Raw genomic sequence first — 17,087 nt, forward strand, 5'->3', positions numbered from 1 at the left:
ATAAGTTAAAGTTAAGTCTAAATCATTTTTCTCGTGGTTTTGACCCGAACCTAATAGTTGGTTTTTTACTTTATAAGACCACTTATTATTCTTTTCGAGAAGTAAATTTGAGCGTATCAACTTACATGCCCAAACACACTCGAGTTACGCTAACATCAAGAAGAACTAGCCGTTAAACCCAAAATTTTTATGGATAATTTTTGGAGATTGGGAGATGAATTACCATATAAATTCAACCATTCTACTATAATATTGGTATGTAGATATCATCATGTATAAGTTATTCCTAAGTAGTAAGTAATAAATATTAAGTAAACTCCAAAACCTAAACTAAATAATTAAGTATTTCAATGTTATTGTATTCACTTAGCCAGATATCTTTTTGTTCTAGCACTTTTTGCAATAGGAAGGCCAAATTGTTGTTCAGCTCCTGTGTACAATGACATCTTTGATATGATCTTATCTTATTCTTCAGTGCTTGGAACCAATGTTTCAATACAAACATACAACCCATTTGTTATTTTTTTAAAATTCTCATTAGCTTGATTTTGAAAGAAGAACTCTGGAATAATACATTTTCCAGCTGCATGCAATGGATGATGCAATTTACATTGCCATCTCTCATCAATAATCTTAAAGATATCTTTATATTTTGTAACTTTCCCTTAAAATGCCTTTGCAATAGACTCTTAGATCTATCCACGATGTCATATATGTACCCAATCGCAGGGTTTTTCGTTAGTATCAGCTAATCGCAACACTTTAAAAAGAGGCCTCATTATCTTTAAAATATTAGAAACTTGACTAAAGAATGTTGTCGTCAAGATAATATATGTTGTTGTTTCCCCCCTTGGTAACTTATTCCACCTACTAATCACCCATTTTGAGATGTAAACATTGCTTGCAGATTTGTTTTTTGACAATGCAACCGTTACAAAGTAAGAGAACTCGTCGCAAATCGAGTAATCCCACATTTCACCAACTCTTTCTAATTACTGAAATATCTCATCATATTTACGACTCCTATGTGTCCATAAATGAAATCGGAAAGGGCAATTTCTTTTTGGAGGGCGTTCTTGATGATAAAAATCTTCCCTATGTCCTCTAACATAAGATCTATACAATGAGCTTCACATGGTCCAAAATATGTGTGGTCTTTTTCTCATAGATGAACTATAGAAAAAAAAGGTAAATAGATATGTTAAAAATAATAAATCAAAATTATTATCGATATTAGAAATTAAAACATAAAAAATACATTTTTAAGGCAATATATTCTTACCAGACAACACAAAGTTGCTACCATTATCACTTACACTTTGAATCACATTCTGTTCTCCAACGCGTTCCACATACCTATCTAGCAATTCTGATAACTTCTCTCTGGTCTTAACAAGTGAGGAAGCATCAACTGATTCAATAAACATTGTTTCATTTGGAGAATTCACCAAAAAGTTTATCAAAGTTCTTTGTTTTCTATCTGTTCAACCATCTGCCAAAATAGAAGTTCCATACTTCACACATTCTTCTCTATGTCTATTTATAATCTCATTGGTCAACTCAACTTCCTTGCTAAGTAACAGAACTCTTAATTCATGGTAGCTTGGAGGCTTCAAGTTTGGATCTACCTCTCTGTAGCCTCAACTGCTTCCTTAAAACTTTTTGACAGAGCTACATTGAATGGGATCCCATTCTCATAAAAGAAGCGAGCTACTTTTAAATCGTCATTGCTCTTGCTTCTTTATCACACAAGTCTTTATATTTGTTTGCATAAGTGTTCTACACTTCCATAGAAATATATCCATAGGTCCCTTTAATGTCGACAGTTTCTTATTTGAGCCACTAGGAAAGCTTCCTCCGCCTCTTTTCTTATGATTGATCTCTTGGACTTCATCTTCTCCACCTACATTTTCTGGATATTCAAACTCATAAAATTCAGGTAAATAATTAGTATAGACTTCCTTTGTTATTTTTTCTCCTCCGTGTAATTTTTGTGTTCCTCTCTAACCTCCTCTAGGATTTTTTACACTTTGCTGCATTCCTAAAGTTTCCGATCAAATGTTGTTTTGCCCGATTAATTCCTCCCAGGGTTGTTTCTACACAAAAATTGCACGTGACTCTTGTAGTGTCATTAGGGTACTTCATGTAGTTATATTTCCAACCAGGATCCCTTCTATTGCCTCTAGACAAGTCCTCTTTCATTTTTACTTCTGGAATAAAAGGAGTTTTAATATTGCAGTTATATTTTCTAAATAATAAATAATAATATATAACATGAACAGAAAAAAGGGGACATTGAACAGATTCTTCATTATTTTTAAGCTCAAACAAAAAATATGTAAGCATTATTCGATGCAATAATAACTCAACAAATAATGAAATACAACTACATATATATATATATGGATAAACAACTATGGTTATATATCTTCGTTATTATCATATTACATTGTCAAATTTTCTTTGATGATTTTTCAAGATAAAAACACCATAGGTCATTAAACAAGGATAAATGTCCCATATTTCTATTTATTTTAAAATTTTCTACAAAGATAAAAAAAAGTATGTAATATTGAAGCATCAACAATTTATGAAATTACTAAAAACTAAAAAGTAAGAAGAAATAAGAGAAAGAAGATACCTGTGTATTTGCTTGCTTGCTGCTTGTTTTGCAGAGGAAGAGGAAGAAGAACAATTTTTTTTTGCTGCAACCCTTAAATTTATGGTCTTCTTTTAGTACTTCATATTTTTTTATCTTTTACAAACTCTGTGACTTCCCGTTAATTGCGGTATAGAGAAGTTGTGAAGTGGGACAAACTCTTTTAATAAATTAAAAAGACCTCTTTTTTAGACTAAAGTTATTTTTAAAAAAAATACAAGGGCCCACTGAGACATGAGGCTCACCTAGGGTCATGCGAAGCAGAAGGTGGAAGATGTGCCTCGCATTTTGATACGCTCAAACTTACTTCTCAAATAAGAAATAAAGCGGTCGTGTCAAGTAAATAACCCAACTAGTGACGTTCGGATCGTTCCCATGATGAAATAGTCTACACTTAACTTCAACCTGTTATTATTATTGTTTGGTCAATGACTTCCTTGGAATGTAAAAACAATAAAAGGGGGTTTCTATTTCTAAATTAATGAAAATAACTAACGAAATTGAAAGAGACACTTAACAACATTGAATGTTCGATTTTAACCAATTAATCAAAGTAAGTAGGGTTTACGTGTTCCCCACACGTTCATAACTTGATAATTGTAACTATAACAATTCTTTCCTAGTATCTTGCATGAAAAGTGATAAGTTATGTATTTCTAAGTCCTTGGTCCGGCATCAAGAAAATCTCACTCTGCACCTTGGTCCAGCTATGTGTGTAGCTATTCTAACCCTTATCTTTACCTCATATTAAGAATCGTATGCGATATTTGACTAAGTTATTACCTCGTACCAATCAATACTAGCCTATTAGATAGTATACACTAAATCGATTTTAATAATTATTTTCCTATTATCTACCTCCTTGGTCCGGCAAGTAGCATTAAGGCGAGTTCTAACGTAGGCCATCCGTTAAAAAAGATATCTAAGCGAAAGAATTATTAATACATGCAAGACACCATTCTACAATTGTTATTTTAGTTAGGTTTTATCTCATTATTTGCTTATGGTTCCCACAACCCTAGTTATGGAGTTTAGTTACCCATAGTCATAATCATAATATTCAAATATATTATATAAGAATTCATGTACTTACTTCAATGAGGAAGAGTAAAATCCGAAAGCTTGCTTGATTAATCACCAAAAATCACTTGCAAAAATCTCAAAGTAATAAATAATCTCACAAAAAGTCTAATGATAATCGAAAGTCTAACAATCTAAGAGTCTAACAATGATCCAAAGTCTAACTATCCGGAGCCAAACCTCAAAAATGAGGTTTTTTCAAACTATTTATACAAAATAAAAACCTAATTAAACAAGGACTTTATTTGCTGGAAATCTGCCAAAACGCGGCTGGGTCAACGGACCTCGCGACTGATTGTCATGGTCACGACGAACCGTCATGGACTCCGTCGTCCCATACTTGTGCAATTTCTTCTGCTGCCCTTCTTCATTACCCTCGACGGCAAGTATGACGGACCGTCATAGCCACAATGGTCCGTCGAGGGCCTTCCTTCCAAAACACTTAAACTCTCGGAATATGGGTACTAGGATTACTTCTCTGAACTTCATGACGAACCTGCAGGACAGACCGTCATAGACACGACGGACCGTCACAAGCTTCGTAACCCCACACTTTGTCAGACTTCCCCATCTTCATTCAACAGCTACACTACGTAGCCACCTACGGACCGTTATAAGCTCTGTAGGTGGTCTCTTCTGTATTTCTTCGCTCAAAATCTTCACATTCAGCTTTGGACAGATTTCCTGCAAAATAAAAAGAAACTTATACAAAAATTAGCACAAAAAGGCTTTTGGGCATAGTAAACTTTAGGAAAATGAATTAATAATACCGTCAAACCACAGTATATCAACACCCTCAACTTAAATTCGTTGTTTGTCCTCAAGCGATGCACTATGACTCAATACACAATCTTTGTACAATAGTATCCATGTTTCATCCTTTGCAATCATTTGGCTATCAATCCCGATTAATCCATCAAATCTATGCACGCTATCACTATTAGGCTTGAATTATGTGGTATCAGAACATGACACACACTCGCCATGCACTAACACCTATCCTCTTAAAAATCTCACCGAGGTGCTAACAATTCTGGCATTGCAACTAGTGTCCTCTCTTTAAACAAAATCCTCATTTTTCACACAATGATTTAAGTTTGAGTATAAGGATTACTTTTCAACACTCACTATCAGAACAAAGTCACACTCATTCATACCTATTTCCATAAGCCTTCCCATATTTCCACTGCCTTAAGTGCCCTATACAACCCTTAGTATCACGATAGGACTTTCTTAGCTAGTAACATAGGCTCAGGGTAAGGTAGGGTATATTTAGGTGTACTTTAGTGACTTTTTGCCCTCCTTGACATATCGGCTAAACCTTCCACTTTCTATCATTTTGTGTCGCTCAGTTTCTCATATTCTCTCACCTTGCTATTTTCTCTTCTTTCTTCATTTGTGTAAGTGACTCTCTTCTTTTCTTGCTTGTATTTCTTGTATATTTTTATTTTTCTTTACTTTTATTTCAACTAATTCTTGAGTCACTTTACTTTTGTTCTTTCTCTCTCTTTGTTCTTTCAACCCCACTTTCCAGAGCATTCCTCATAATAGCCACCCTCAACTCATGGCTTTGCCATGAGTCAAGCTACACAATACCGAAAGTTGGGTCAGGGCCATTATGAAGGTTGTTTACTGAATTAGCCACCCTCAAATTATGCTTTTGACATAAGCTGAGGTGCAAATGTCCAAGGAGGGACCATGGCCAACACATTGTTCCCAGAAAAGATTAGTTGGGGTTAAAAAGAAAGGTCAAATTTAAGATTAGATCATTTGGATCAAAGAAGTATAAATTTCATTTGCTTTCTTTTATTTAGGCTACAAATGGGCTATATTGAATAAGGGCCTATGATCCTTTCCTAATTGTATATAACAACTCACTTTTAGCGGGACTAACCAGACAAGTTCTACCTCAATACCAATAGTGGACTATTCAAATTTTCCTCACACTCACTTGACATCTAATCACTATACCAGATTATTAGACACCTAGTTCAAATTTTAGACTTAGGGTAATGCAATGGTGTACCTCTATGTCATGCTTAGGGCCTCACAATTATCATTTAATATGGCTAGTCATGCATCATTTTCCAGTTTATTATTATATCATTTTAGCCATCATTCTCCAGAATTAAAATATGTACAAAATATATAAACATGCCGGTTCAACAGAGAAAGTAATCAGTCTTTTGGGGGAAAAGAACAAAGGCAAGAAAACCCCAAAAGAGGATAGTGAATTGGGCGACTCAAACTTCACCCTAACACTCACTTTCCATTTACCCCACCCCCAACAAAAAAACATGCAATAGTCACCAATGCATAAAAATTAAAATACTAGAGTGGTAGGTGAAGCAAACCTATGGCGCAAAGCGCCGTCGATCAGCAAGCTGGTGGTTCCGATTCCCTAGAATCCACGTCCTTTGCAATCTGGACACCCTCATTGGTGTCTTCGGCAACAACCGCACCATCAGTAGTGCCTCCTGCTATCTCCACAGTGCGGGAGCTAGATGCCCCAGATGCTAACTCTATTTCTCTCATCTGGTGCGTCTCCTCTTCAACAAGTGAGGCTCTCTTCGCAGCCTCCATCTCTTGGCGCTCCTTCTTCAGTGCTCGCGCCTCATCCTCTGCTCGACCCCTACGCCTCTAGGCATTCTCTCGAGGGGGAGGTGGTGGAATCTCTGAAGTGGCAAATAGGGCCGCCAACACTGTGTCTTCAGTAGGCTCGACAGAAGGGGCCTCAGACTCCGGCACCCTAGCCTCTAAGATCATGTTGATATCTGCACGAAGGCTGTCAACTGCAGCCATAAGAGTCGACACATCCATCAGAGAGGCTGGTCGACACATCCAAGCGCTGGTGAACATCAGCGATCTTCCGCTCTGTATTCTGGACCATTTTCCACTCTAGGCGCTCTTCTGACTCAGTAATCGACCTCTGCATCCTTGACTGAATAGGATGCAGAAGTGTAGCCATTTGTGCCTCTAATTTTTGGATCCTAGCAAGCATAACCAGTGCCGGTAGAGGGGCAGTCCTACTACCCTGGATAAACTCGACCTGGGTAGTGTCAGTGGACGCTGCCTGTGTAGCCGTGCGAGCCTGGGCTTCCGTATCAGCAAGATCATCAGCAAGTGGGGGCAGCTCTGGACGGGGCCCTCCGCGTGGAGCAAACTCATTGGCCTCATCTCTAATGAGGCCGACGTCAATAGTGCCCTGCAGGGTCTTGAGCTGATCTACATGGCATATAGGCACACCTGCGGACCTACAGAGAGCAAAGATCATGCACGGGAAAGGGTAAGTAGTACTGACCTTGAAATCTCTCTCTTGCAAGACTGCCTATAGAAGCCACACAAAGTCCATCGCGAACCCGTCTATCATCGCCTCCATCAAAACTGCTCGATCCCATGTAACGATATTATTAACAGCTGTGGGGGAAAGAAAGTGACGGATAATCAGCCACAAGAACTTCACCGTGAAAGTGAGGTTCACCTTCTTGATGGCCCCCTTTGTCTCAGTTACCTAGTCGGTGCCCTCTCCATTAACTGACAGGTGCAGAGCCATCCACCTCTTAGTGGTCTCTCTATGTGATGGCTCGCGTAGGAACTGGCCATTTTTAACTATCTACCACCGGTAATCAAACTCGGAAGTGAGAGGGGTCCGAGTAGCATCAACACCCTCGCCGTATAGAAATCGGTGGATGGTAGGCAGGGAAATGTCAACCTGTACGCCCGGTACTCGGACCTGCTCTAGTGGGGCCTGTTTAGCGGGGGCACCCGACTATCTATCTGTGATCGCAGAGTCACTACGTAGGATGCGTAGAGCTCTCGGACCATTTCTTCACTGTAACGTCCCAACAGACGTGCTTTCCACCCCAAGCAATGCCAAGTGAAGACATTGTGGATCTCAGGCATCGTCGGGAGACTCCCTGTAAAGACTCGCCGCTCCACGGTGAGTGTTTGAGTCATCACTCTTTTATCAGTCAAGAACTTGACGTCGGAGTAGAATTCAAATTGCTCATCGACACACCACCGGTTGGGCTGGTCAGTGGCTGGGTTGGGGGCATGAGCTGTTGAACCAGATGTGGAATCAAAAATGTCAGCCTCATCAGAACAGGCCGATGCTATAGCGATGGAGGGTGCGGGAACCTCAGCAGCGCCAGAGGCTTCTTCGAACCACGATACTCCTAAAGAGCCAGACACACCTTCTTCATTTGTGGATGACCCAGAGGGTGTACCGGTCAGTGTGCGCTCCTCATTAGATTGGGAGGCAGTTACTACGTCGAACGCCACTTTCCGTCGTAGGACACTTGAAAGAAATATGGAGACCTTTAGGAGAGGTGTCTCTGACTGTCATGACGTTCATGCAGGACGGACCGTCAAGGGTATGACCGTACGTCACATGTGTCCGTTGAAGGACACATAGAAAAAGTGATATTCCATTAGAAACAGGGCTTTGACAACCATAATGGTTGTGTAGGACAGACCGTCGTGAAGACGACAGTCCGTCACATGTGTCCTTTGGAGGACACTTAGAAAAAAAATGAGAGACGCTGAGGAACAGGGTCTCTGACAACCAGAACAGTTGTGCAGGACGAACTGTCGACGATGGACTGTCACATATGTCTGTTGAAACAGGGTGCTAGGGCTTTTGGAACGGACCCTACGACGGTCGGTCGTGGGTACGACGGTCCGTCATCGGGGTCTCGTTCTGTATATCAGTGACAGAACTGGAGGTACCGCATGCATCCCCGATGAACCCAAATCAAACTTGTAGTGTTTTTGGACCTACGTTTGTCTAACCCAACTACCTAGGAAACTAGCAATGCAAAAGCACCTATGTCTAGGGTTGTAAACATGGCAATTTTGAACATTTTTTTACCTAAGTTAGACAGAATCTTATAAAAGAAACTAAAATATGACGAAGAATTAAGCTACTACTAATTAATAAACAAAAATGCAATAAGTAAGTAGAAATTAGAAACACATACCTTAGAATTGGGGATAACAAAAAGGACAAGTACTCGGTGACCAGGAAGACACCCACAGCACCAACTCCGACTAGTAGATTAACACTTTTAGGGCTTTGGAGAATTTTACGGGAGACAATAAACGGTTGATAGAGGGAGAGATTGTGGAAGTTGAACAGAGAGGGTAATGGGGGGAATAATGAAGGAATAGGGGTGAAATGAGGGGTTGGGGAGTTTAAATGGTGAAAGTTTATAATAAACTTCAACCGGGTCGGGTATGCCTCAGTAATCAGGCGACGATTCCCCGATGACGGTCCGTCGCAGTTGTGACGACCCGTCGTTCGTTACGTCGTGTGTGCCCTAGTTTGAAAATAACAGAAATACGTACCTGGTACGATGGATGCATACGACGTCCGTCGCAGGCGAAACTGTCCGTTGCTGTATCCATCAGTGACCGCTGCAGAGTAATTTTCTGCCAAATTTCCTGGTGATGTGCCTGTAAATTTGAAAACCCATTAGTAGAAAAATGCTACCATTATTGAAAAGACTGTAAGTATTGGGTTTCCTCCCAACAAGCGCCTGATTTAATGTCGCGGCAAGACTGCGGACACTTGATTACTCTGACTTGATCAAGATGGTAAGCCTCAATCATTTCATTCGCCGATTCAGCATGCCCGAAATAGATTTTTATGCGCTGTCCATTCACCTTGAACCGCACACCCTCCTTAGTTTCAAACTCAACTACTCCTTGAGGGAATAGTTGGGTAACCAAGTAATGACTAGTCCATTTGGACTTGAGCTTTCTCGGAAACAAGCGCTACCTGGAATTGAATAAAAGCACCAAATCCCCGACCATAAACTCTCGTTTTTCAATTTTATAGTCATGATACTTCTTCATCATTTCCTTTTAGAGGGATGAGCTTTAATAGGCTTTCAGGCGAAATTCATCGAGTTCATTCAACCCATTTAACCGTTGTTCTGCATCTGTTCTCCAATCCATTTTCAACTTTTTCATAGCCCACATGGCTTTATGCTCTAACTCAACCGGAAGATGAAAAGCCTTCCCATGTACAAGTTGGTATGGAGACATACCTATGTGAGTCTTATACGCTGTCTGGTAGGACCAAAGAGTATCATCAAGCCTCCTTGACCAATCCGTTCTACTAGCGTTCACTATTTTTGACAATATCTGTTTCATCTCCCGATTCGACAATTCAACTTGCCCACTAGTTTGACGGTGGTAAGGAGTGGCCATATTATGGCGAACCCCATATTTCGCCAATAACCCCTTGAACAAACTGTTGCAGAAGTGGGAGCCCGCACCACTAATAATGGCCCTTGGGGTGCCAAAACGAGAGAATATATTCTTTTTCAAGAATGCAGTGACATTCTTCCCTTCATTGTTTGCGAGGGTGATGGCTTCGACCCATTTAGATACATAATCAATTACTACTTGAATGGAATATATTCCATGAGAACTCACAAAAGGGCCCATAAAGTCAATACCCTAAACATCAAATAACTAAATCACAAGAATGGGGTTTAGAGGGAGCTCTTGCTTTCGTGAAATGCCGCCATCTCGTTGGCATCTGTCACATGCTTTGGCAAACTCATGAGCATCTTCATAAAAAGTTGTCCAATAGTAACCACATTGTAATATCTGATGAGCTGTTCGGATACCACTGTGATGTCCACCAATGGGTGAAAGAATGGCATGCTTCCAACATAATCAACATCTCACATTCTGGCAGACAACGCTGAATAAGTCCGTCGGCGCAACTCGTATACAATTTTGGTTCATCCCAAAAAAACTTCTTCACATGGTACATGAACTTTTTTCTTTGATGAAAGGACAAGTCTGATGGAACAATATCACTAGCCAAATAGTTCGAAAAATCTGCGAACCATGGGATCAAGTCTTGTGAAGAAGCCAATACATGCTCATCGGGGAAAGTATCATAAATGTCAGTCTTATCCCCTAACTCTCTCATAGCTTCATCCTCTAGACGAAACAAGTGATCAGCAACTTGATATTCAGTTCTTTTTCTATCCATCGCTTCAAAGTCAAATTCTTGTAGCAGTAATACCCAATGAATCAGCCTAGGATTCGCATCCTTCTTCGCAATCAAATATCTCAATGCTGAGTGTTCAGTATGCACTATAACTCTAGTACCTAGAAAATAGGAGCGAAATTTCTCAAGAGCGAAGACTACTGCAAGGAGTTCTTGCTCGGTTACTGTGTAGTTCTTCTGAGCTTCATGTAGGACTTTACTAGCATTGTAAATGGGGTGAAAGATTTTGTTCTTTCTCTGTACCAATACTACACCAAGAGCCACCCCACTTGCATCGCAAATCACCTCAAATGGACTGTTCCAATCCGGAGAAATAATGATAGCCGCAGACACCAATTTTTCTTTTAGATCACTTAATGCTTTAAGACAAGATTAATCAAAACAAAATTTACAATCTTTCTCAAACAGTTTGCACAATGGATGTGCAATCTTTGAAAAGTCTTTGATGAATCTCTGGTATAAACCTGCATGCCCAAGAAATCTTCTCACACCTTTCACAGAGATCGGTGGGGGAAGTCTCTATTACCTCGATTTTAGCTCGATCAACCTCTATGCCCTTTTCTGAAATGCGATGACCCAACACAATACCCTCTTTCACCATGAAATGACACTTTTCCCAGTTTAGTACTAAATTGCACTCTCCACATCTATTAAGGACCTCAGATAAATTGGTCAAACACCACTCGAATGAATAACCAACCACAAAAAAATCATCCATAAAAACTTCTATAATATCCTCCACCATGTCAGAAAATATCGCTATCATACATCTCTGAAATGTGGCGGGTGCATTGCACAACCCAAACGACGTTCTTCTGAACGCAAAGGTCTCATATGGACAAGTAAAAGTGGTTTTCTCTTGATCTTTTGGTGCAATAGAAATCTGATTATACCCCGAATATCCATCAAGAAAACAGTACCACCCTTTTCCGGCAAGTCTATCCAACATCTGATCCATGAAGGTCATAGGAAACTGGTCTTTTCAGTCCAATAATTTAGTTTGCGGTAATCCATACACACCCTCCATCCAGTAACTGCTCTCATTAGAACAAGTTCATTTTTTTCTTTGGGGACCATAGTAATCCAATATCTGATCCATCAAGTTGTTTTTGCGATTGCAGTTTCCATCACAGACATAATGACCCTCACGATTGTAGTTAACATAATTCCGACCTTGGTTTTCTTGACTTCGGCAAAAATTTTCCTGATTTGAGCCTTGGGCGCTCGGTCGGAAACCCCATGTCTGCTCATTTACCCCATAGAAATCCTCCTAATAATAACACTCATCATTTTGTGGCGGTGGTTTAGACAAGTAGTTGACTGCATTTATCTTTTCTGCACCACAAGTGACATGTTTGAGTACCAACCCAAGCTCAGTTCTTATCTGACCCATTTCTTCACGAATCTCATCTGTGGCTGGGTTGTGAGTTGACTACACTACAAAGGTGTTTTTCCCAGTATAGGACTTCCTCGTACTCCAAGCTTTATTGTTCTGCGAGATTTTCTCTAATTTTTTGGCAATCTCAGCATAAGGACACTCCACATAAGATCCACCTGCTATAGTGTCCAACACCACTTTATTGTTATCATCCTGTCCCCGATAGAAGTATTCCTTCAGTGACTCATCATCTATACGGTGATTTGGGACACTTCTCAAGAACGAGGTGAATCTATCCCAAAAACTACTAACTGACTCTCCTGGTAGTGCCTTAATGTTTTTCACTCTCTCTTTGTGGTTTAGTTTTATGGAGACCGGATAGTAGCGTGCTATGAAGACATCCCTTAGTTGGTTCCAACTGAAGATTGAGTTGTATGAGAGCTTAGTGAACCACATAGAAGCGTCTCACATTAGTGAGAGAGAAAACAATCTGAGACCTATTACATTTAAAACGAAATCAGGCCTTCCTACACAGCTTTTACACATTGCTCTTACCTTAGCTATATGGGCATGTGGATCCTCAGAACGTAGCTCTGAAAACAAACCTCTGGCAGAGAGTATTTGCATCAGGCTACTAGTTACCACAAAGGTGTGGCCTATGAGTTGAGGATGCAAGACATGTGGCACATCCAAGTCTGCTATGTTATCATAGCCTCTGTAGTATGCCAGGGGCCGTGGAACAGGATTTTTTCCCCTCTGTTGGTATTCGCCCGGAGCATTTGGTAACAACTGACCATGAACATCAACCGGAGTTGGGATGTTCTGGTTCGATCATCATCATTTATTCCCAAGTTTTGATTCATATTGCGCAGTGTACGCTCTAATTCGTGATCATAGGGAAACAAGGGTTTTTTTCCTCTCCGTGTATTTGGCATATAAGGAGGATAGTTCTGAAAAAAAACAAAAACATCAAAACAAAGTAAAATCAAGAAAATATTAACTAAACAATAATAATAAGTTCAAGTTAATCTAAAATCTACTTTCCCCGGCAGCGGCGCCAAAATTTGATACGCTCAAACATACTTCTCAAATAAGAAGTAAAGCAGTCGTGTCAAGTAAATAACCCAACTAGTGAGGTTGGGATCGTTCCCACGAGAAAAATAGTCTAGACTTAACTTCAACCTATTATAACTATTGTTTGGTCAATGAGTTCCTTGGAATGTAAAAACAATAAAAGGGGGGTTTCTATTTCCAAATGAATGAAAATAACTAAGGATATTGAAAAAGACACTTAACAGATTTGAATGTTGGATTTTAATCAATTAATCAAATTAACTAGGGTTTACGTGTTCCCCACAGGTTCATAACTTGATAATTCTAACTTTAACAATTCTTTCCTAGCATCTTGCATGCAAGGTGATAAGATATGTATTGTAAAATCCTTGGTCCGGCATCTAGAAAATCTCTCTCCGCGCCTTGGTCCGGTGATGTGTGTTGCTATCCTAACCCTTATCTTTACCTCATAATAAGCACCATATTCGGTATTTGACAAAGTTATTACCCCGTACCAATCAATACTAGCCTATTACATAGTATACCCTAAATCTATGTTAATAATTCTTTTCCTATTATCTACCTCATTGGTCCGGCAAGTAGCATTAACACGAGTTCTAACGTTAGCCGTCCGTTAAAAAGATTTCTAAGTGAAAATATTATTAATACATGCAACACACCATTCTACAATTGTTATTTTAGTTAGGTTTTGTCTCATTATTTGCCTATGGTTCCCACAACCCTAGTTATGGAGTTTAGTTACCCATTGTCATAATCACAATATTAAAATATATTATATAAGAATTCATGTACTTACTTCAATGAGGAAGAGTAAAATCCGAATATTTGCTTGATTAATCACAAAAAATCACTTGCAAGAATCTCAAAGTAATCAATAATATCACAAAAAGTCTAATGATAATCAAAAGTCTAACAATAAAAAGTCTAACAACCTAATCATGGTCACAACGGACCGTCATGGACTCCGTTGTGCCATACTTGTGCAATTTCTTGTTCTGCTCTTCTTCATTACCCTCGACGGCAAGTATGACGGACCGTCATAGGCACAACAGTTCGTCGAGGGCCTTCGTTCCAAAACACTTCAACTCTCGGAATATAGGTAATGGGATTACTTCTCTTATCTTCATGACGAACCTGCAGGACAGAACGTCATACACACGACGGACCGTCACAAGATTCGAAACCCCACACTTGGTAAGACTTCCCCATCTACCTTCAACAGCTGCACTACGCTGCCACCTATGTACCGTCACAAGCACGACGGACCGTCATAAACTCCGTAGGTGGTGTCTTCTGCATTTCTTCGCTCAAAATCTCCGCATTTAGCTTTGGACAGTTTATTTCCTGCAAAATAAAAAAAAACTTATATAAAAATTAGCACAAAAAGGCTTTTGGACACACTAAACTTAAAGAAAAATTATTAATAATACCGTGAAACCATGTTATATCACTTTTGAACTCAGGCACGCTTTTAATTTCATTGGTAGGGGGCCTCCCGGGTGGGGGGAGGGGGGGTAGGGGTGAAACATAAAAATGTAAAGTATGGGTTGGCGGGGAGGGAGGGTAGAGGAAAAATATCAAACATATAAAGTTTAAAAAAAATTTAAAAAAAAAAATTTGGGAGGTGGGATAAGTGTTAGGGGTAGGGGTCGAGGTAGTGGTGAAAAATTAAAATTTGAAGTCAAAAATATTTTTTAAAAACAAATTAATTTTTTTGGGTGGGGGTGGGGGTGGGGGAGGAGGGTGTGTATGGGTGAAAAAATAAAAATTTTGAAGTGCAAAAATATTTATTAAAAATAAACTTAATTTTTCTTTATGTGTGGGGGGGGGGGGGGGTCGTACGGTGTGGGTGGGTGGGTGGGGTCAGGGTTAGGGGTGAAGAAATTAAATTTTTAAGTTGAAAATATTTTTTTAACAAATCTATGTGTGTAGGGGGGGGGGGGGTTTCATGGGTTGGGCCGACGGTATGGGTGAAGAAATTTAATGTTAAAGTTTGAAATAATTTTTAAAAACAAAATCAATTTTTTTTGGGGAGGGGGGGGGGGAGTCCGTGATCGGGGTGAAAAAATAAAAATTTTACATTGAAAATATTTTTCTAAAAACAAATTTAATTTTTTTGAGGTGCGTGGAGGCATGACGGGGTTCTAGGGGAGGGTGGAGTGAAAATATAAAATTTTGAAATTGAAAATATTGTTTAGAAATTGATTTTTTGTAAAAAAAATTGTAATTTGAAGTTAGATGAGAGTTTTGGATAATGTTTTCCTGAACTTTTGAAGGGAAGTTATTTTCTTTAATTTTGTGGAAAATAAGTTTATTTGAAAACATTTTCCAAAACATTTGTCCCAATAAAAATGAGAAAATTGGAAAACATTTTCTTTCATACCAAACACAATCGAAGAGTCCTTATTGTTTGTTGATAAAGAGGTAAAGTCAACATCCTCCCTTAAACAAATGATGTGTATCACAAAGCATGAGTTTGGACAAAAGATAATTGTATCTCCTTCTTAACATGACCTTTGTAAACAAATATTTAGAGGATATATACTGCAGGTTAATACTCTGATCTTTAGAGGATATATACCTGTATGAGCTTGGTATTTTCATGATGAACGGGGTTGGTTTTTGTTCTGATTGCTCTAATAATTTCTCCATACAATGTGGCTGATTCTTTCATTTTGATGTCGAGTTTTGATAACAACCTTCGTAACCAATAATTTCAAAGCATGCAGCAGATATACTTTTATATGCAGCTTCTGTAGATAATTTCGATGTTTGAGGTTGTTTTCTGCACTTCCAAGTGATCATACACGAGCTGAGGATCATGCACCAACCAATAGTGGACCGTCTTGAGAGAGGGAATCCAGCCTAATCTGCATCAGTGCATCCTACTATGACCAGAGATTAAGATGATGAGATTCACAGTACGTCTTATGTATCTAATAACTCTGAGTAAAGTTGTCCAGTTTATCTTTTAATGCTCGGCAACAAATTGACTTAACATCTGTACCGCATAAGAAATAACAGGATGGCTCATAGTAGGATACATAAGTGACCAAGGTTTGATCTACAAATATCTCTCCTTCCTATTTTTTTATTCGCTTCAATTGGAGTATGGACCTTCTTATTAACCATCAGATTAGCTAACCGAACTAGATATTTTGCATACTATTGTTGATTCAATCGTATGACTTCTTCTCTGTAACATACCTTCAACCCCCAAAAAAAATTTGTTAGCTTACTTAGGTCCTTTATCTTCACCGAGGAGTGTAGAAGATTTTTCAACTGAGAGGTTCAGACTTCATCATTTCCTCTAATGATCATATCATCAACATAAAGGAGAAGAATAGAAATACTTGTGGTAGAGTGACGAATAACTATTGAATAATCTGAGTTGTTCATAGTAAAATCGGCGCATAGGATTGTAGTGCAAAACTTTTCAAACCAAGAGTGTGGAGTATGTTTTAATCCATACATATATTTATTAAGAAAACACACCTTATTTAGATTAAAAAAATTTGTAACCTGGTGGTTTAGTCAAGCTGATAACTTCATACAAGTTTCCATGCAAGAAAGCATTCTTGATGTCAATTTGATGTAACTTCAAACTTCTAAAGATACCAATATACATATTGTCGTCATCTTAGCTACTGGAGAAAATGCTTCATAGCAATCAATTCCAAATTCCTTCTTTGTCCTTGAGCTGCCAATCTTGTCTTGTATCAATCTAGGTATCCGTCAGCTTTTATGTTGATAGAATACACCCATCTACTTCCAATATTTGTTGCATTTGTTGGTGTTAGAATTAATGCGTCAACACCTTGATGTATAGCCTTTCAATAGTGTTTTTAAGTCTTTCAAGAAGTCCT

General features: G+C 38.9%; 1 pseudogene; it reads right to left on the reverse strand.

The window, feature by feature from the left end:
- Positions 1-1,233: 1,233 nt before the first annotated feature.
- LOC138338841 (uncharacterized) lies at positions 1,234-2,207 on the reverse strand (annotated as a pseudogene).
- Between the last annotated feature and the right edge of the window lie 14,880 nt (positions 2,208-17,087).

This window comes from Solanum lycopersicum, chromosome 10 (assembly GCF_036512215.1).
Source record: "Solanum lycopersicum chromosome 10, SLM_r2.1".
Taxonomy (NCBI): domain Eukaryota; kingdom Viridiplantae; phylum Streptophyta; class Magnoliopsida; order Solanales; family Solanaceae; genus Solanum; species Solanum lycopersicum.